The following is a 23,473-nucleotide window of genomic DNA, read 5'->3' on the forward strand; positions in this document are numbered from 1 at the left end:
GTTCTGCTCAGGAGCAAAATAAAACACCTCTGCCAGTCTCGAACCCCGGACCTTGTACACACTACACAACATGAAGTACCACGAATCCACGATAGATATACAACAAGTTGATGCTGAAATAAATATATCATGCATCAGAATGAGTGAATGTAAAGGAAAAATAGGAATGCCATACCACACACCTTGTTCTGTGGATCTTTACCAACAGATGTTGTGGGATTACATTACATGACTGTGATAAGAGAAGCAGCCAGTCTATCAGGAAATAATGTTACACCATCACTTTACAACCCCACACAGTATCAGAGCAGGACAAACACTGGCATATCTGTTTAGGGCAGAGGCCATACCTCCCAACTGTCCCCAATTTTCAGGGATGTCCCAGATTTTGACAGAAATTTTAGCTCTGTCCCTCTGAAGCCCTCCTAAAACTACTGACTTTGGCCAGAAAGGTGGTGAATTACACTTAATGAATAATGACAATAATTAAGAGTTAGACACTTCTTTTACTTCAGAAAATGTGTATTAATTCATATGCTCTGATTCTCTCAATGTTTCTACTTAATGGCACTAACATTTTAAAGGTGTCCCTGACTTTTTCCTTACTTTTCCCTGAGTCTGTTCAAATATGTACCTAAGTGCTTGAGAGGTCTGGCAGAGGCAGAAACACAGAGGCATATCAGCCTTTCTGCTGTTACACACTGTACAAATAGCTTTGGAATGAGTTTCAGAAGCATACCCTTATGTAGGAATACAACATTGAAATAAAAATGGATGTAGCCATGTAATGGTAGCAACCAACTGTAACAATGCCATTGCTCTACTGCTGAAAAGACCTGTCTGGTTCACAGACAATAACAGACTATTCTCTGGCTACCATGTGGATAGGTCCACAGTTGGGAGTTACGCAGACAGACTACTTGCCTTGATAAACTAACATGTACACAGCAACCCTGTAAGTCCAGCAAGATAAAATCCACACAATAATACCTACACTCTCTGTACTTCTGCACCCCTACCCAAATGTAGAATATACCTGTGTGTGCAGTGTCTACAAAGGATGTAAGTAAGCATACTCACAGTACTAACATGTGTCCAGTTTTTATGAGAAGCTTGCGCTGATGTCAACACTAAAAAAGCACAAACTGTTTAGAACTGAGTAAATGAATATTCACAGTATAGCAGTTCACAAACAATTCTTGTGCCAAAGGAATACATCTCAATAACTAGCTTTGTATGGCAGTTAATTGTAAAAGTTGAAAAGAAAGTACATCTTTCCATGTATCTTGGGGTAGCATTTTGAGGGGTGAGTACATTTTTACACGGACAAGTAGGTACTGGAAGCAGCAACGTAAGGTCTGAGTACAAAATGTAAATCTCTGGCTACACCCCTGGCTTCTGATATAAGAACTATACCAACCTTCTGTCTTAAACAATGATGTCTACAGCAAACAAAAATGATCTCCATCTTGGAAAGCTGAAAGGGCCATGCCTATCTGAGTTAGAAATTTATAGTACTGGGTTGTTATGACAGTGATTACTGCAATTACTACACAGCAGGCTGCATGCAATTAGCAAGTGGTGGCCAGTAATTGGTGCAGAGGCCATCACATGCTCATGTGCAAATACCTACAAAAGCAGGCTGCAATCTCTGCCAACAAACTCAATCACTCTATTGCAGAGACTGACAGAGAGAGAGACAGAGAGAGACAGAGAGAGATAGAGAGACAGAGAAAAGGAAAAAGAAAAAGAAATATTACCAAATCATACAAAGGAAACGTATGTGATACATATGTATTTACTGGCATGTAGTAGATGTTATTGAAGAATAGTCTACATAATGTGAACCATTCATATGTGGCAGCAGTACTTACTTATGCATAGATGTTCTGCTTAATTACTGCTATGGACAATACAGTGTGCACCTGTGGGCAGTGGGACATACCTGTCAAATGTGTAGCTCAGCATTAAATGTCAAAGATCTGATCCATGTTATCTGTGTTCTGTACAGTAGTGTGGCCAATGGCTGTTGGGGGATTAGCACTGACATTATATAAACATGGGTGTGACAGAACAATACATGCATGATAGCCATATTAAAGTGTAGCTTAGCATTGGCAACTGCTGTAGCAGTCTAGTATGCTTATCTAGCATTTGTAGCCATATATACCCCTCTAATGTTAGTGTGTGTTCATATGTGACACCTGTTTGTGTTGCAGCAAGGCCCAACAGTTCAGCTGTGAGGTCCAGGGACTTACAACAGTGTGGACCTTGTGTGTGTATGCCACAAACATACGGAGAAATATATATGTGTCATATATATTCACATCTGTATATGTGCATAGAGCAGGGGACATATTGCAACTGTTTGTGAAGGGTGGAGATATATATGTTGGTGAAGGTTAGTATGCACATATTTGTATGTAGGTTTTAGTGTGTGACAAACAAGACAGCATACAGTGCTGGTATATGACATGTAGTGGTTAAACACTGTGGGTGGTTTGTTCAGTTTGCAATGTTGAAGCCAGTGAGGCCTGCTAAAGCTACCTGGCCTGTGAACACCTTCAATGCATTTATCCCAAGTGCGATTTTATTACATTACTGAACACCTCACATCCTTTTGTATAATTGATATTCTCACTATGAAAGGTGAAATGTATATGTGCCTACATATATATGTATATGGACACCAATGGATGTGAATATGTATGTGTATATATATCTATATATATATATATATATATATATATATATATATATATATATATATATATATATATATATATATATATATATAGACATATATATATATATATATATATATATATATATATATATATATATATATTCCTACACACCTGCATCTACTTGTTGCAATAGATTCTCTGTACTGTTAACTGACTGTGATGGTCAATGTGTTTGTGAATACGTCACAGATATGTATCTGTGGGATAGCTTAGTGGGAAGCTGTTTATGTCATGGTATTATGGGTCCTTGCTTTGATCCTAGCAAAAGCTGTGTATTCTGTTGCTAGGCAGAAAAAGTGCTATTGCATACAGTATGATTAAGTCCCTTGGTCTTAGCTAGGGTGTGTCATTGGAGGCTAAAGCACTACATCTATGATTATTGATTGGTACTGATGTTGAATCCAAATCCTGTGTGTACTGTAGTACTACGTGTAGCTCTGGGCCTGTACAGCAAAGTATGGTGTATGGCCACACTGCTTGCATCCACTGTTTTGTGTGGTCCCTGTATTCATCACAGATTACATTTCTCAAGATTAAGGTTGTGTAAGTACTGACATACAGTACTGTATAGTACACACTGAAAGCTTATCTGGGTTGTCATACTTTTGTGTCCTGGAATTATGTCTGATGTATGTGTAGGTATGTCTGTAACATGGCCTTTGGCATATGTGTGGTAAAACATATAACTGCGTATCTAGCAACATTCATAGCGTACTACAGCAGTATGCAACCTATATTCCCAATTGTGCACATATTTTGGACACGGGTTTGCCATTAACAAGTTGTGTGGTATAATAGTAATACATTTACTGGACCTTACAGTCATTGTGATGGATGATATATTTCTTTACATATCAGCTTGATGTATATCTGCTGTGACTAGGTGGTGCAGCGTGTTGCATACAGTGTGCCAGGTACTCTTGTATAGTCTTATATAGTGATTTTATTTTGTTGCTCTGCAGAACATGGTTCATTAGACTGAGAGTGAGCCAGGCACTTCCAAGCAGTTGTGAGGTGAGCAGTGATAAGTGGCAGTTAAAGTGATTCACTCTTGATTAGCTAATAGGTTGCTATATATGACAGTTCAGTGATATCTGTACTGTATAATGTTAAATGTGCCATATGACATATTTTTGTATTTATGTCTTCCAGGGATCATGGCACATCACAGTAACCCCACTTACAGTAGTGCTGAAGATGACATAATTACTACCAGTATTATTCAGCACTACAGTTTCATGTTCTCACGAACCAGCCAGGACCAGCAGGAGTGTACTGCAATGTGGCAAGATGTTTTCTGCAGGGTAAATGAAGTAGGCCTGCATAACAGGGCATATGAGCAGGTACGCCACCACTGCAGTGATCTTCTCAGACATGTCCGTCAGCATGCTGCTGATGTGCGGAGACAACAGCTTGCAACAGAAGGTGGTGTTAATATCCACCCCCCCTCCCCTCACCAGAGTGGAGGAGCTGCTCCTGAGCCTGGTGGCACCTGCCCAACAACAAAAGCAGCAGACATACAGCATGATGGAGGTTGGAGCCACCCAGCAAGCACTCACGGAGCATGCAGGTAACATGGCATATCTGTAGACTACTGTTATCTGTATTGGTAGATCATGCATATGTGAGATGTGGAGTGTGTCGTTAAAAGATGTGGAGCCTGTTGTTGTGCAATACTGATCATTTGGAACATAATCTGTAGCCCTGTGAATGTAAACTGTTGTTGTACTGTTAGATTTCAAACACACAGTAGCAATGCCACAGTTGTGGCCACTGACAAACTGTCTCATCTTTATGTAGGTCCCTGTGGGATGACATCAAGGCAGCAGACAAATGCTGGTGAGTGTGTTCTACATTTATTATTGTAAATAGAAAGTGCATGTTATAGTTAAGGTGTAGGCCATGTACACATGTAACACACCTACCCATAATGCATGCTGTGCATGTTTGGTGTAAGACCACGTACATCTCACTAATGTGATTAGCTGCCTCAAACATATGCAATACCCAGACCATCTCAAACAAATGTGGCTAGACTGTAGTGACCATTGGATATGCACAGTTGATACTCAACATGCACATAACATACACATCTATGTCATACACAGAGCATTTTAACATGCTACACATAAAGGATTCTCAAACCTTCTATAAAGATACACTCCAGTATCCAAAATCTCATCCACACATTACACAAAATATACCTAAGGGGTAGACCCCTATCATGGGGTATTCAATGACTCTGCAACACACTACACATTCATGCCAGGGAATGCTCCTTATTGGCCTCCTTACAAACTCATGTAACAACTGGTTGTGAAATGGTGAATGTAGCCAAGGTAGTACAGTTCCAGTACAGCATGAGTAGTGCTGGTTTGGGAAACATGTGTAGCCTTGAGTGACCACATGATGATGACCTATGGTACTATACCCCATCCAGTTATTGTGACCACAGTACTACACATATCTTTCATTGCTATACACCTTGCTATACACCTTAATGCTGCATGCGTGCTCACATATGCACCTCTAAAGAATATGCATACCAATCACCATTTGCACAACTGACACATATATGTCTTGTGATGCTATTGAGTGGCTAGGTCATATGACACACATTGGGTATGTGTAGTGTTTAAATATGCAGTTGTGTTTTAGCATACCATGTCATGGATGACACTGGCATGTCCACAATATGATCTACACTCACCATAATTACCGTATATTAGGTATGTGGCCGAATGGTATTCCATCAATTATCCATGCACCACTGATGATGTTGTGTGAATACTCATCATGCATATGCTAACATGTGTCTACAATTATTTGCTAAAGACACAGAGGCTGTAGTTAGCATTGGATACCTATCTGAAACACAGATACATATCCAGCAATGGTATGTACACCTGTTTGTTATGGTGCACAGTACATTACAGAGTTGTGAATACCTGCCCAGCAATGTTGTGTCCATGTATGCATTGTGTTCCAGGGGGAGGCCCATCACCTAATAAAACACATGCATCAAAGCCATGTATACTGTTAGTAACAAGGACTGTCTACACTTGCACTGCATGCTGTTGAGCAACACATGTCCTGCATGTTAACATGTGTGATATGACTGTTTTGCTTGTGATACTGTACCCCACCATCACCTGCTATTGTGTATGTTCTGAGATTGCTGGTGTTGTGTGTGTCTGCTTTAGGGAGGAGTGTATTTTTGTGTGTGTGCATGTGTGCATGTGCACATGTGCGCATGTGTGCATGTGTGCATGTGTGCATGTCCGCATGTCCACATGTGTACATGTGTGCATGTGGTCTGACATCACGTTCAGGTCTTAAAGTGTGATTCCTGTTTTCCTCTCACAGGTGCCAAGGTGGGGCTGGTTCAGTACAGCAGGGAACCTGATGTCACTGAGACAGACAGTGATCATGATGATAGATGTGTTGAGGCACAGGCAGGTTTGTCAGGGTCTGTTGGGCCACCAATCAACAGTACACAAATCTCCACCCCATCCATGCACACAGAGTCATACTGCCTGCACATCCATCATCACCATTGCCCTTAGCTGAGGGACAGTGTACGGATGGCACTGGCCAGGACAGTGTGGTATCTACGGAACATGTATCAGGACACAGCAGCCATAGCCAGATGTCTGGAATGGTACCACATAGGCAGATGCCCAGGGGTTCTCGTCAGAGCACTGCTGGTCATCATGCCCCTGGCAGATGTGCCACACCTCTTTCTACCACATGCATGTTCCAGGCTGTCATGGAGGCACAGACATGAATGGAGCGGTACACCAGACAGGGACTAAGGGCACAGAGGGCTCATAACACCTCTGTAAATGACAGTATCCATGACCAAGAAGGTGCCATATGTAATTACACTAAGGTCATTGATAGACGTTGGGGTGAGACATTGGATGTCCTCCACAATGTATTGTCCATGTGTCAGGACAGTGTGGGACACTTGAGACGTTGATGTGGACATATGCCAGCAACATCAGCAGCTGGAGGTCACAATGGAAGTCCAGCAAGTCACAGCTGCTCCCGTAGTGCCAGTTCCAGCCCCAGCAATGTTGGGGAGGGCTGTCCATAGACCGTCCTAGAAGACCACGTGCACATGGCTCTGGCCAGTCCCAGCAGGGACCTGGATCCAGTGGACATATGTCAACCTCCTCAGATAGTATCCAGTCTGGATTCGTACCTGATACTGTCTGTAGCACCCCTGCCAGGCACAGGTTCCATATCCATGGCCAGAGATGGTGATCCGTAAAGCCTTCCAGGTACAGTCTGTAGCTGTCTCACAATTCCCCGTATATGGCAGCCACATGGTGGAACTGTGTGCATGCAGACACACACACATAAACCAGAAACCTAGGGCAAACACATACCTGCACACATTACATCATCATTGGCCCATAACAGTACTCATGGCCCTCACATACACACTCCCACACACATGTCGATTGTATGGCTCAGTGTAGACCTCTGGCAAACCAACAACACACCCTGTGCATATGATGAAACCGGCAGGAACAGGCTAACATGGTGCTGATGCACAGGGTGACTTTAATAAAGTATAGCAATGGTTGAATGTGTAGCATGTTGTCAGCAGTAAAGTACAATGATATCCTTGAAGGTGTAGCTGAGCAGGCATGATGCATTAAAGCTGTAATTAGAAATGTTGTATTTTTTCCACCAGTGTTTATTCCAATTGTGTTTTGTTTCCCCATGTGCCACTTGGTTGATGTGTGTAGTTGTGTCAGCATATGTTATACAGTGGACAGTAAGTGTGGGATGTGTGCAGCACAGGTCTGCAGGTGTACATTTGTGAACATGGTGGAGGTGCACTGTCTGCATGTACATGCATATTGGACACATGGGCAGGGTGACATGCCCTATATTGGCCAGTGTTAACACTCCATGGTTTCTATTGGTGGCCAGTATGCATTGTACTACACACATTTTGGAACTTGAGTACGCATGTGTATGTATGACATGGATTGACACTGTGCTGTGGGTGAGGCTGTTGTTGGTATCTGTCATTGGTTTTCATTACTAAGGTTAACACTGTCCCATCTGCATAATCCTTTAGTAATGCACACTGTTCACCTACAGGGTTGCACGGACCATGCTAACACAAACAAAAGAAATTCTCACTTATAGAGTAAAAGTGCATTAGTCTCATGGACCCGTGCCATAAACTGAATATATAATAGAAGGTGTGAAGTTGTACCAAGAGAGTTACATACCAAGAAGGGATAACGTCTCTGGTCAGTATCATTGGGAAAATACAATCCCTCAATAAACATGCAAGGCAAGCTTCAAAATACAAAATGGCAAGGATTCCAAAGACAACACTAAAGCTTTCTTCAGTGTTGTTCATAATCTACAGGGGGAATCTCAGATCAGGTCACAGTTAATGTAAATGGTCACAAAGTACACTTATCTGACTGACATTACCAATTCCTTGTCAGACAGTTTGAATGCAGATTTCACCACCCTGTCATTACACAAGGGCCACATTTACAGACCTGAATAATGTAAAACCTGATGATTCAGACACTCTAGTTAAAACATCTCTTTAACAAAGTACACACCACAGTGGCAATGGTACTGGACAGTGTCCCTGGCTGTGTCGTACACAAGCTGACATATGAAGTCACCACTCACCTAAATGCTCTGTCCAGATGCAGCCTCTATACAGATTACATACTTGTGGAATGACACACGGTGATGGTCTTCACAGTCCACAAGGGTTGAGCTACAATGCCTTCTTCTTCTTCTTCTCCTTTTGGATGTTCCCATTAGGGGTCGCCACAGTACATCATTTCTTCCTGGCCTCTGCATCTTGCACTATCACACCATCTACCTGCATGTCCTCTCTCACCACAGCCATAAAACTCAGCTTAGGCATTCCTCTTTTACTGTTACCTGGTGGCTTTATCCTTAGCATCTATTTCACAATATACTCTGCATCCCTCCTCAGCACATGTACAAACCAACTTAATCCTGCCTATCTGGCATGGTCTACTAACCTTCAAACCTGGCCTGACCCTCTAATGTACTTATTCTTAAACCAGTCCACCCTTGTCACACCCAGTGCAAATGTTAACATAAATTGATTAAGGGTAGAACTACAACAGGTCCTGGAAACTCTCTATAAGCCCAGACCAATGTTATCTGAAAGGCTATGGGGCACAGCATTATGGAACTCATTAACAGAGAGATTATGAACCTGCAAACACTGCACCATACCCACTTAGGTTCTCTAAAGGCCAGATCATGGCTCCTACACCTAGTAGACTTCAAGCCAGTCAACAAGGCTATAGGTGAGGGAGGGGAGGTCAACACAGCCAAGCTATAGCTCACCAGCAAATCATACCCATCCCACATACTGGTATTAGACATAACCTCAACAGACTGACCATAAATGATTGTTGGATGATGGCTTGACAACTGACACACAGATGTAGGACACACAGTAACATTTGCAGCCTCCATGTACTATTCTATTCCAGTAACAAGTGGTATTCACCTGCACTCAGTCCTGGGACCACTCCTGTTTGGCATATAGCTTTCTTAGGTACAAGCAAACACAGCAGGGATATGTCTGCCCACAGTTTATGACAATGCATACTGTGGGCTATACTTTATTCTCCAGATGATGCACACATCCTCCAAAAGGGTATCATACAGACAGATACCTGGTGTCAAACTCATGCTGTAAAGCTATAAGCCTAAGAAAGCATAGTTATCCACTTTTAGAAAACAAAGTATCCCCAGAGTACCACATAAGTAGTAGCCTCCAAAATGTGGAACAGTTACTAATGTATACATAGAGCCATGTGTTCAGTCATCTCTCCTTTGATAATCACATTACCAAAGGTTTTCAGAAATCCCTCTGTGGAGTACATAAGCAATAAAGGGTTTTACATGCAGATCCACAGAGGTTGTTGCACACCTATAATGATTAGTCATCTTTGCCAAACTTTGCTTGTTTTGGAACAGGTTTCAAATATACCTCAAGCATAAACCCTCACTCACACTCTTCAGTAGAAACCGTGATGAGTGGATGTGAAACGGAAGCCGTAACCCAGGGATCACTGCAGTGGCTAAGCTTGTCACAAGCACACAAAAGTGACCTAAGGTCTGGAAAGTGCCAGCACACTCTGGCAAAGATAACACATGTGTTCATGGAGAAAGCAGAGTACCCACCTATGAAATACTTGAGGTCACATGTATGTATATGGATTTGCCCCTCAGCAACCTTACATGTGTAGTGCACATACAGTTGTCATTGTGATATGTCATACATTAGAAAAATTAAAACCCACTGCACATTGGCCAGCGTTGTCACACACACAGTCAGCAAGTGTGAGATTCAAACTCTTTCCTAACGACATTATGATACGACAGCAGTATGCATTTACATGACACGCTATACACATTACTGGGATTTCATCTTTCCATAGGTATATTTGTAGGTTGGTGACATCATCAGACTTGACATAGATGAGCATACCACTTCTAAAGTGCTTGAGTAGTCTCCAAAAACATTGCTCCTCCCCCAGGAGACACTAACACACAGTTGGCAAGAGAAGGATTCAAACCCTTACCTACCTATATTATGATACTACAGCAGTACACATTTACATGACACACTATACACATTACTGAGCTTTCACCTTTCTACAGGTATATTTGTAGGATGGTGACATCACTGGACTTGACAAAGATGAGTATACCACTTCTAAGGCGTTTGAGTAGTCTCAAAAAAGGGCGCTCTTCCCCAGGGAGAGAGAAACACACACAGTTGGCAAATGCAGAATTCAAACTCCTACCTAACTACATTATGATACTACAGAAGTAGGCATTTACACACCGCACTGTACACATTATTGGGATTTCACCTTTCCACAAGTATATTTGTAGGATGGTGACATCATTGGCCTTGACAAAGATGAGTATACCACTTCTAAGGTGTTTGAGTAGCCTCCAAAAAGGTTGCCCCACCCCAGGAAAAGAGAGACACACACACAATTGGTGACTGCAGGATTCAACCCCCTATCTAGCTATATTATGATACTACAGCAGTACGCATTTACACGACACGCATTTGCTAACCTCAACAGGCTTATCATACTAGGTGTATTGTGAGTGTATTGCATGCATAGGCCATGACCATATCATATATGGGTTGATGCACCACATGCTGGCACACACAGGGTCAAACCTTGAGTAGCATCTTACCTTCACCTACATGATACTACAATATAACAGAAAGATGATAAACTTCAACAATTGGCTGAGCTTCTGGTGTCATTCAAAGGGGATCCAGTCTCTGTCTGCCTGTGATGACATGATAGACAAGCCTTGTTGCTTCGCTACAGATGGTTTGCACCTGTCGCCCCTATGCTTCTGAATACTGGCCAAGGCTCTTGCTGTCCCCATATTACCCTTTTTTAGGCAAGGTTCAAAGGTTCATAGACTAGTACCTACCTATGAACCTATCGGCCCTGGGTCCTATACAAGCCCAGTCAAAAAGGTACCCTGGCTTTTGCCCCCCAAGAAATTTATTTTCCTGTGCCACTGTTGAGCAGAGACACAGAAGTGATCCCCAGGGTGAATTTCCTAATTCCCATCCAATAATCAAGATTTTTTTTGAAGAGTACTAATGAGGAGCTTTGTTTGATATAGATAGGTAGTTTATTCTGAAGTATGTGAAGTCTGTGGGACAGGAATCTATCCCTCTGGCATGTTCTGTTTATTGTGGTGACAAGGTTTAGGTCTCTAGACCGTGTATGTTCATAGGTTCATAGGTAGGTACTAGGCTATCTGCCCAAGGGCATTTATAAGCCTAGCCAGAATGTGTTAGCTTTCGCCTGCCTTTTAAATTAGTTTCCTGGGCCTCTGTGTTTACAAAAATTACACATTAGGCATTTACCTGGATTCCTAATAAAAGTCTGTAACTCATTCTCAAAAATATTTTTTATATTTCTTCCCCTCCTGAATATAACCTTAGGTGGTTTCACAAGCTTTTTTCCAACGGATGGGTCATTTTCTAAAATTTCCCAGTTCTTATGTAAAATGTTTCTTAGTTCCTGAGCATTAACACTGTATGGTGTAATAAAATTATAACTTATGGAGATTTGCTCTTTTTTGGTGTTTCCATTTTCTGTAAATATGTTGTTCATACTATTAACAACTTGTTCAATACACTTTTCACACTTATGTTCAATATGCAAATTTGATGCACAGTGTATTTGAACAGTAACAGAAGGAGAGCAGTTACCAGCTATAGATTGCAACTATATTGAAACTAATTAAGTAAACCATACGATGTCACAGGAAGTTATATTTAGAAGGATTGCAGGAGAAAGCAGTTAGTCTGAAGAAGTCTTCACACTGTGAAGACGAAGCACTTAAACAGGATTTTCTGTGTTTTATTTGTTTTAACAGTTGGTTTTGCTTCACAGGATTTTCTGTGTTTTATTTGTTTTAACAGTTGGTTTCGCTTCACATTTATTTATTTAATAAAAGGCTCATTGATTTTATCAAGTGGATGAACTATTATTACCATAGAAGTGACAATATAACAGTTTTAAGTGAAGAGGTTGAACGTTTGCTTTCTGCAGCTGTTCGTTTGTTGGACGGTTTGGTTTTACTTTCTTGGTGGATTTTGTGGATACGACATGTGTGTGGGATGTTGGAAAAGGGCATATCAAGGTCTATGTAGGCCATGTGGAGCTCATTTCATTGATGTATGTCCTGGGTGACTGCCTTGAAAACTGTCTAGCAGGTTTAGGAACCATGATCTGCCCCTGACCAAACCAACATGGGAAGGGTTGGGTGTTTGTAGGCTCCCAATAGCTCTGTTTATGAGTTCCATAATGATGGACTCCATGGCCTTGCAAATCAGGCTTATTAGGCTTATAAGACTATAGTTCCCATGGTCTGTTGTGCACCAACACTTGTGGAGTGTGCCAAACGTTGTTGTAATCCATTCAACAGTTTCATATCCTGTACAGGGGTGAGTCTCAACACTGTTTGTTTTGGAGTTCACATATGGCACAGCCAGGGAAACCATGTCATCCCATAGACACTGTGTTTTTAGGTTTAGATAGAGCTGTTTAACCATTGTATATATGATTTCTGGGTTTTCACAATCTCCAGGTATGGTAATGGGCCCTTTTGTCAGTGAGAGGGGGGTAAATATGTATGAACCTGTCTGACAAGATGTTGGCAATGTCAGTCATGTACATGTATTCATTTACACTTTGCACTGACTCAGGATATATATGAGTTTACATTGATATTTATGACATAGCTAAAGAAAGCTTCATGGTTCTCTATGGACTCTTTGGCAATATTTTTGGCAGAACATGGCTTAGATAATGGTAGGAGTGGTCATTGTTTCTTGATGATACTGATCAGAGATTATTGATCTTTGGATTTTCACTTTCTTTGAACAACTTAAGTACTTGTATTACATAGTTTGATTATGACAGGGGTCCAATATATTATATGGGTCTGTTTTCATATCACTGTGTGCACAAGGCAGGATTAGTGAATAGTGGCATGTGTCTGGAGTAAGAATTGCAACTGCCAGATATGTGTGGCCCACTGCTGTACTCAGACATGGCTTAAGTGTGTGAGCATGCTCTCAGTATGACCTTTCAGTATGTTGTAGACTGAATTTTGCTTCATTTAAGTGTGTGAGCATGCCAAATATGACCTTTCAATATGTTGTTGACTGACATTTGCTAAATTTGTTTAAGTGTGTGAGCATGCCCACTATGGGCATATATATACTATATATGTGTGTGAAACTTCAAGTTGTTTTTTACTTCAGGGCTCACCTTTGTGTTGTACATCGACAGGAAGCAAACTGTGCCTTCAGGGCTTCCATGAGTCAATTTGCATAGACTTATCAACATTTCTACATACAGTGGGGACAGCTATTATTTGTACATTTCTACCAGGGGGGGCTGACCTGATTGTTACTGCAGGTGTACATAGGATGAGGGTTACACCTGACACTTATACACATTTGCTAGGCCTGCACTGCTATGTCAGGTACTCCACTTCAGTCTGTACTGTTGCCTATCGTACTGATCTGAGGCATACCAATGTACTACAGACCTTAGCTTCCAATTACACACATCAGTTTGTGACTTCATAGCCTACCCAACCCACATCACACTGCCTGGCCTACTGTTATCTGTTATCTTTGACATTCCTTTGATAGATATTTGTCCGTTGAAAGTGCATGCTTGTGAAATGCTGTCATGGCTTAGTGGTTCAATACTGTGACTATAGTGCACAGTATCCTGAGTTTGAGCCCTGTCACTACTTTTTATTTCCCTGCTGGGCAGACCTGACTGGTTAAGGAACAGTAAAGCAGGTGGGAGCGTGTTTACCCGACTTTGCTCGACTTTGCCCGACTTTGCCCAACATTGCCCAACATTGCCTGACATTGCGCTGGTTAGCACTGTGCGCAGCTACGTGCAATTGTATTTAAATATGCTCAATACTAGTGAAATTTGCTTAGTAGTGCTTTATATTGCTTAAAATAGGGAATCATGCCTCAGGTGGTGCTGCAGGGCTGCCTATGTTGGCTGCACATATTACACTCCCTACACATGTTTAAAAACAGGTAGTGTCAAGTTTGGCATCCCTTTTACTGTATGTGCGAGTCAGAGAGAGGTGTAATTTCCAGAGTTCCTACTGACTCAGTGTATGTGCTATGCGTTGCCTCTTTGCCAAGGCCAGGGCATACTGGGCATGCCTCCTTCTGCCTACTGGGGCAGGCTCAGGTTGTTCCTCCTCCGAGTCACGCTGTGCCTATGCAGGCCTTGGCATTGGCGGGGGGCTGTTTGGCCCTGCCCCATGTTGTTCCTGCTGCAGCTGTTTCTGCAGGATCATATTGTGTAGCATGGCACACACCATGACAATTTGGGTGCATGTAGTTGGTAAGTACTGCAAGGCTCCACCAGATGTGTCTAGGCACCGGAACCGTGACTTGAGCATCCCAAACACAAGCTCAATTATGTTTCTTGCTTGTGCGTGTGCCTCATTATGGAGCTCTTGTTCAGGTGTGTGTGCATTTCTGATGGGTGTCATCACCCATGGCTCCAGTGCGTATCCAGCATCCCCCACTAGGTGACCATCAGGGATGTCCCCAATGGCAAATCTCTGGCACAGCTGCATCAGATGCCAGATGTGGGAATCGTGATAACTTCCAGGGCAGCCAGCACACACATTCATTATTATACCCTGGGCATCGCATACGACCTGGCATTTGATGGAGGGAAGCTCTTGCGGTTGATGTAGATCCTACCCTGCTCACTGGGTAGTGCTTTGATGTGTATGTGCGTGCAGTCTATTGCACCCACTACCTCAGGGTATTCTGCTATTTGGTGGAAAAGATGCATATTGCTGGCCAATGCCTCAGGGGAATTGGGGAAATATACATGCTCACTGACATGTGCTGACATGGCATCCAGGAACTGGTGCAGTACCCTGGATGCTGATGCCTGTGAAATCCCAATCATATCACCAGTTGGTCTCTGGAAGGTACCTGTAGCTAGTATTCTTAGGCCAACACATACCTTGGTATCCACTGGGATGGGTGCCCCTCTGTTGGTTCTGTGTGTGAGGCATGGCTGGCACAGCTCAACAATTTGCTGCAGGAAGTCTCTGTCCACCCTTTAGCACTCCACTATCTCCAGCTCATGTAGCCTCTGGTAGGTTACCCTGGGTTTATACACGCTTCTCCGTCTCCTCACTGTGGGTTGCTCAGCAGCATTCACAACATCACCACCCTCAGCACTTTGCACATGTTGGTTTATGATAGCAAGAGCAGCCCCTAATATTTTGTCTGACTTTAAAGTTTTTAAGCTTTCCCTCTTTGTATACTGCAGTGTTGCAGAGTTCTTGGGAAAAAACAGGGAAGAATGCTGTTTGCAGAGTTTAAAGTGCTGGACTGGGCTGGGCTAGTCTGCTACCTGTGTAATTGGCTGATTCTGATATATTTCACCTGGCAGCTCTGCTAGTTCTCCTTGGTTAACTTCCTACTATGTCTTTTCCTTCCTTTTCCCTTTCTGTTTCTGCCCAGAGCAGCGCCGAGCAAATGAGTGTGCACATTTGCAAGAAATTTCAGATATTTCCACGGTGTGCACCTTTGATTTCTGATTTTCAAAAAGGACAACTGTGGACACACCTCTTGCAATCCTGAGCAACTCAGGGCAAACACAAGACACTGTGCTCCAATTAGCTTACAGCCTTTCTGACAGACAACCTCATGATGTTACCTATATTCTACTCTACTACTCACCTACTCCTACACTTACACTCTTGGGACATGGCTCACATGCTGGGGAAAATTGGGATTCACTATTCTTATCCTCATTTGCATAGGATTGCCTACTAATGCATGGTTACATCTCTCGCACTGAGCTTCCCCCCTTAGCAACCACTACTCATTGGCCATGTTGTCATCATCCTGCCATTCACATGCATGGCAGGATATGCTTTTTAGTGAAAATGCCTATTTTTAAATTATTTTCTTCTTTTTTAACGCGCCGCACGTTTGAACGGTGCTGCGCTACACCTAAACATCGGAGATCGGGGGGAAAAAGTTAGATTTTAATACTTTTTATCATTTTTAAATGCCAATGACCTTATATTTGGCCATTGGCATGCTTCCTCAACTGTATGCATCCTTTATTTGGAGCTATCATAGCTCCGTTTAGCTATTTGCAGAATGGTACTTCGTTACCAACGGAGTACATTTCTGCAGATAACACTACTCCTCCACGGACAGATTAGTGTTTCGTGGATTGCAAATTTACCTCATTTGCATAGCTTTCAGCAGCAAATGAGGTAATTTGCATATCATGATGCTGTCCGTGCAAGAGTAGCTTTAGAAGCTCTCGTGCACGCCCCTGCAGGCTTTTGCTGGATCGCTCAGCAGACATATTGCCTGTTTGACATCTTACTCTACTCTACAACTCCGTGCAAGCTTTCGTAAATCTGGCCTAATTTCTCATAAAGAAGAAGGAATGCATCAACTTCTGGCAACTAGTTGACAAAACTGACTATGTCTAACAGTTTATACAAATATTCTACCTTTATCTTGAAGTTGCATACTCTAATTGAAGTAAATGTTATACATCTGAGTAAAAATCATGCAGCTTCAAAATTAAAAAATGCACATTCTTTTCATTGTAATTCTCCCAGCCTTGTCAGGTACTTCACCACCAAACCACCTGGCTCAAAACAGAGGTCACTGCAGTTTGGAGTAAGAGAGAAGAAACAATTAAAAAACTCTGTTTCAAAATTTTTATACATTGTGACTTTACATGTGTAATTGCGAAGGACTCCAATATAACCACTATATCTAGCATACTCTCTCTCAACAGATATTTGCAGATTGCCCAGCTTTTTGTCTCATATTTTTGGTCTGTTTTTCATAAGTTTGTGGTTTTCTGACAAATCAATTGCAAATCATTAAAGACTAAAGTTAGAAAATAATGATAGACATTAGAGTTTCAGACCTTATACCCTTCAGAAAATTCATGTTAATGCAAAACCTGTTATTCTATCAATTTTCTAAGGTTGTAAGAGCAATATTTAAAAATTGTCCCTATTTTTGGGCCTTTGTCCACTTTTATTTATGGCTGTGTCCAGATTTCTTGTTCTAGGAAGTTGAGAGGTATGTGTGTGTGTGTGTGTGTGTGTGTGTGTGTGTGTGTGTGTGCGTGTGTGCGTGTGTGCGTGTGTGCGTGTGTGTGTGCGTGTGTGCGTGCGTGTGTGTGTGTGCGTGTATGTGTGAGATGCAAACGAGCTAATATAGTTCACTTCTAAACTGAATTTCATGTTGTATAAGCCTTCAGTATTCATTCTGCTGTAGAGTTACTCTTTACTTATAGCATGTGTACATGTTAACCATGGACACAGATCATACATGTTTATTGCACCTGCAAACCTATTAGAACATTTCTAAATCAATATCTATAAATATATATATATATATATATATATATATATATATATATATATATATATATATATATATATATATATATATATATATATATATATATATATATATATATATATATATATATTTTTTTTTTTTTAACTACTGAGATACCTTCTTCCATCTCCAGGATTGCACCTGTCACCCTCCTTTTATAGGCAAGTAGGGCCACCACTGATTTCAGTCTATGCCACTGGCGTATAGCATCATCCATCTCTGGTGCCCATCATTTATTGGAACCAATCCCAACTCTCTCCCTTGTCAGGTGGGGATCCCTGACCAGGCAACACATACGCATTTGGTAATGTACTATATATACTGAGAAGAAGTCCTGTATTTTTCTCTCACCAGTCTGGGAAATGCCCAAGTGAGACCAGGGCCTGAACTAAGTCCCACCAGGAAGGATTTTTAAAGCAAGGACTGCTGTTATACTGTAGATCGTGTCTACATTTTTGCAAATTGGTACTAGGACTCAAAGTCTTAACTCGACATGCAATGTATGTTAGCTACTAGGTAAGGCATGAAATAGCTTGCAGTGAGGGATATCCCTGTCTCCACAAACAATTCCTGTAGAAACCCCACCCATTCCCATACAAGATTACCCTCCAGGAAATCAATGAGCATGAACTTCCCCTCCTTCTCCTTAAGAAAAAGACAGCAGGCCAAGACTCCTCCCTTCTCTCCTCCACCATGATGTCTAAAGCAAGTGGCCAAGCCACTAATCAAACTCAGGACACCTGGTCCTTAGTCACGACTTTATCACTTAGCATCATCGGTGAAGACTCTAAATCAATACCCTTGTTATCTGAGTATATACATTTTTTGTTATTTTTTACCTTCTAAGTTTTATTATTTATTTATTTTTTAAGAGCTCTAGGACTCCCAGGGAATGTGGTATATTGCATGAGAATTTCCCTCTGACTACACCAGGTCTGGTTTTAACTCTGCTGGGCAGGTTGACAGCCTGCAAGACAGTGGTGAACTAAAGGCTCTAGAAAGACCTGAACAGTGGCTATGGTGGTCAGGCCACTCAGTGTTAAATTTCTAGGGCCCACCCCATGTATAGACATTACTACTGGAGGTTGACAGAAGCAGTGAGACATGGTTATTAGGAGTGGCCCATTCTTGAATGAGAAAGCAAGTACCCCACTGTCCCACCTGCGCTGCTATCATCACATCACCCCTGTCCATCCCTCCTGGGAAGGGTAAGTGGGGATAACTTCATCCCTCCTTCACTGTCCCCTACAACCTCCTACAGGCACATGACCTGATAATCACATTTTGGTTGCCTTGATCACAGTAAGGGCATTATCTTTCTGACCAGGGATCTGGCTTTACTATATTACTATAGGCCAAGAACAAGAATGTTGCAATTACATACCATAATTAAATACAGCTGCACCAGTACGCACCACAAGCTGAAGTAATAACTTGTTGTAAGCACTGTAGAAACATATCAAATGTTATCTCTGTGAATGGATTATTGCATTATAATGTTAGAAACTATATCGGGACACATATTCATAAATAATAATGTTAGCAGCAGTACAGGGTATATGTATTCACACACACACACACACACACACACACACATATATATATATATATATATATATAAATATATAGAAATATATATATATATATATATATATATATATATATATATATATATATATATATATATACATATTCATAAATAATAATGTTAGCAGCAGTACAGGGTATATGTATTCACACACACACACACACACACACACACACACACACATATATATATATATATATATATATATATATATATATATATATATATATATATATATATATATATATATATATATATATATATATATATATATGGGTCCATGTCAATGACTTCACCAACAGGACAAATCCCCAACAACGGTAAGTAATGCAGACTGGGAGTTAGTCCTATTCCGTCACTATAGTGTGATCTCGAAGATGGTATATTTATGTAGGGGGGTGTGGGAGGTGTAGCCCCTGACATGAGGGGGTGCAGAGGGGTAGCCCCTCTGCTATACATGTTTTAATGTGGTTTTCAGGTGTATTACGGACATGGGAATGTATTCCGTTCTGTAATACATTGACTTACCGTTGTTGTGGATTCATCCTTTCAGTGAAGTCATCTCTGTGATGTGGTCTTTTTTAATTTTTTCCCAGTTAGGGTTCGCCACAGTGGTCTGCTAATCATTGGCAGAAGATTTTCACAGTGCCGATGTGCCAGCTCAATGCTCAACCTTCAACGAAGGCACTCCCATTCACACATGTCTTTAAAATGCCAATTGACCATGGGGAGGACATGCAGACTCCACACAGAAGGTGCTTCAGCTAAGAATTGAATGGGGGAATCTCTTGCTGCGAGGCGACAAAGCTACCGCTGCACCACCGCGGCTATATATATATATATATATATACACACACACACACACACACACACACAAAATTATATACTATATATTAAGAATAATGATGTGTTAGTCGCCTGTTCCTCTAGACATCTAAGGGTATGGGGGTTGGAGGGAGGGGATTGAGAAAGAATGAAAATGGACAACACAGATGGAAAGTTATGGTAAGTACATAACTTCTTTATCTGATGTTGTCAATTTTCTTTCTATCCTCTACCTGTGGGACTGAGTTCCAAGCTACCTTAGACCCTGGAGGGAGTCAAGGAAGGATGTCCCTGAGCACCACTGAACTGAATGATGCTCTTCCCCTGGAGATCAGATCCAGTTTGTAATGAGTAATGAAAGTATGGGGAGTAGCCCAAGTTACTGCTGCACAATTATCATCCATATATATATATATATATATATATATATATATATATATATATATATATATACTAAAACATATTAAAACATATTAACTCATAATAAATTTGATGTTGAAATCCCTTATACAAATAAATACATAGCTATGAGCCCATTGAGCCATCTTACATCAAATAAACCTAATTTCCAAAATGATCACTAGATGTCACCATTATCTTGTTCCTTTGGATATTTAATATATAAATCACATTCCTTTACAAACAACTATAGAGCATATATCACCCTAATTTGAATGTATTTCACCAAAATTACATATTAGTTACATGAAAAATATACATCTATAAATAAAATCATAAAATAAACTGATATAAAAAAAGCAAAGATATACTAACTTATAAGTCCAAAAGGATGGTGGTAAGAGAGTGAAATCTAAGAGAGAAGCAACATTTGGATGTAGGAAGTGCAATTATTGTATGTGGAAGATAATTCAAGGTTAAGAACCTAAGTGGGTTGGCCTTCTCAAATGTTCTCTCTGTATTAGGTAGAATGAGCTAATGACACTAGACTGGGAGGAGTGTCCCAGATCAAATTTACAGTAGGGCTGGGCAACTGCAAACCCACCAAGTACTATCCAGTCCTGGTAGCCCATGCTCTTTCAACCAATCACTCATGCAAGAGAAGGTCAGGCAACCCTGTTACTCTCAATAACAGAGAAGACAAGATACCATCAGCACAAGATGGCTGCCAGAAACACAGGAAACTCAACAAACAAAACAACCCGGCCTGGATAACAGCAGGCCTCTATCCAGACTATGATACCTGACTAGAACACAGAAACCTCATAATAATTGCACAGAAAAGCACAGGTAGAGAACTCACAAACAGAAAATACAACCCTCAGTATGAAAAAAAGAAACAGTTTACAGTTTAGTAATTCAGTAAAAATGCAGTTACAATAATGAACAATATTATAGCTACTAGCTACACTATTTTAGTTAGAAAACGCTACAGAAATGTTTATCACAGCAGAAAAAGAACAGTGAGCCACTGAATGAAAGTTTCAAACAGATAAAGGAGCATAGAGACTCTAAAGAATGCATTTAACTGCAAACAAATCTGTTATGCACTCCTTGGCAGAAAATCAGAACAAACAAACAGCAGGCCTCTATCGAGACTATGCTACCTGACCAGGACACATAAACCTCACAGAAAAGCAGAGATAGAGCACTCACAAACAGAAAATACAATTCTTAGCATGAAAAAACAGTTTACACTTAAGTAATTCAGTAAAAATACAATTACAATAATGAAACGCTATCTAGCAATGAAAAAAAAATAGTGCACCAATTGATGCATAGATTAGTACTAAGCTTACTGTTCTTACAAGCCATTTTTAGTCTAGTCAATTATACCTTGTGAGATTCAAACCTTAAATCTTGTGGTTGTAAAGCAAACATCTTAACCATTAAGCCACCCTCCCAACCTTTGCAGTGAAACAGTAAAAAAAACTTTAAACCATGCAAAATGTAGCAGATTAGCTGTATAGCACAATTATAAGCATTAAGAAGTGCAATTCAATGAAATAAATGTAAGAAATAACTTATTCTGCTCTTGGAGTCTCAGGGAATTTCTGCTTTGTCCCAGTCATGAATCACCACACCTCAGCCTGGGAGGCCAAAAGACTAAGTCGGACAGGTGAAGAAGAGCAAAGATTATCTGGCTATTAATGGAATTCGAGAGACCAAGCCTTAGGCTTCGAAGAACTAGTCAGATCCGATAGTAAGGCCTTGTTAACTGTCAGTTCTGAGAGAACAGTAGGAACCGAAGGATGTGACTTTGTCCTTATCAGTTCTGAAGGAGACGATGGAAATGAAGATTTTTGTCTCTTTGGACTCGGACCCGATGGAGATATCAGTACTGATAAACTTCTTTTCTTCATCTTCTCATTGGCTTTGGAAGATGAAGAAGATGGGATACAAAAGCCATACTTGTTAAGATTTATTTTTAGCTGAACTGGCTCCAGATAATGCCTTGCTGAAGGAAGACAGAAGCAGGCCTTTCGAGATAAGTTTATTTTTCCGCTTGACAAGAGCCCTATGACTGAATGAATGACAAATCGAGCAGTCCTCCTGAAGATGGAAATGGCCCAAACAATAAACGCATAAAGAATGTATGTCAGAAAAGGGTATTTTATGGCCACATTTTTTACAATGCTTAAATCCAGCAGAAGTTTCTCTTTTTAAAACATATTTCCACTCACACACACATACACACACACACACACACACACACACACACACACACACACACACACACACACACACACACACACACACACACACACACACTGATAGAAAAAAGAGGACACTACAGCAAAGTTTTTTTTTACAAATTTGAAAAGGTTATATCAATGATGATAAGAAGACTACATGGAGTGTAGAGGACAAATATCAACAGTGATATTGAGAGCACCCAAAATGTATGGAAAGGGAAAGGGGAAAGCAAAGTCCAAGAATGAATGTACTACAAGCATAAAACAGGTAAGGGATTTATCAGATAAAGTGAAAAGTAGGGTATATGTATAGGGATTAAGAGTTAAAGTCAGAGTTAGAGTTGAAAAAATATAAAGAAATTACTTATCTGCACAAGAGCAACTGACATCACATCTGACACCAAAAGCTGCAAATGAGATCTGAAGTTACTGAGATAGGTGCATTATGGGTAAGGGATAAGCTTGAGAGTTTTTTGGTTACCACTAGCTCTGATAGCAGCCCAGTCTGTTCCGAGGGTCGGAACTGACCCCATATGTTGAGGACAGAATGAAAATTGACAACATCAGATCGTTGATTCAACTTAGTTTGAACTGAAAATGTTTTGCTATTCAA

At 40.9% G+C, this 23,473-nt stretch overlaps 1 long non-coding RNA gene across 1 annotated transcript in view; it reads right to left on the bottom strand.

The window, feature by feature from the left end:
• Positions 1-23,473, bottom strand: part of LOC122805380 — an 848,463-nt gene that overhangs the window by 52,171 nt on the left and 772,819 nt on the right. The window lies entirely within an intron of this gene.

This window comes from Protopterus annectens, chromosome 6.part1 (assembly GCF_019279795.1).
Source record: "Protopterus annectens isolate FY-2018-M chromosome 6.part1, PAN1.0, whole genome shotgun sequence".
In the NCBI taxonomy this organism is placed as follows: domain Eukaryota; kingdom Metazoa; phylum Chordata; order Ceratodontiformes; family Protopteridae; genus Protopterus; species Protopterus annectens.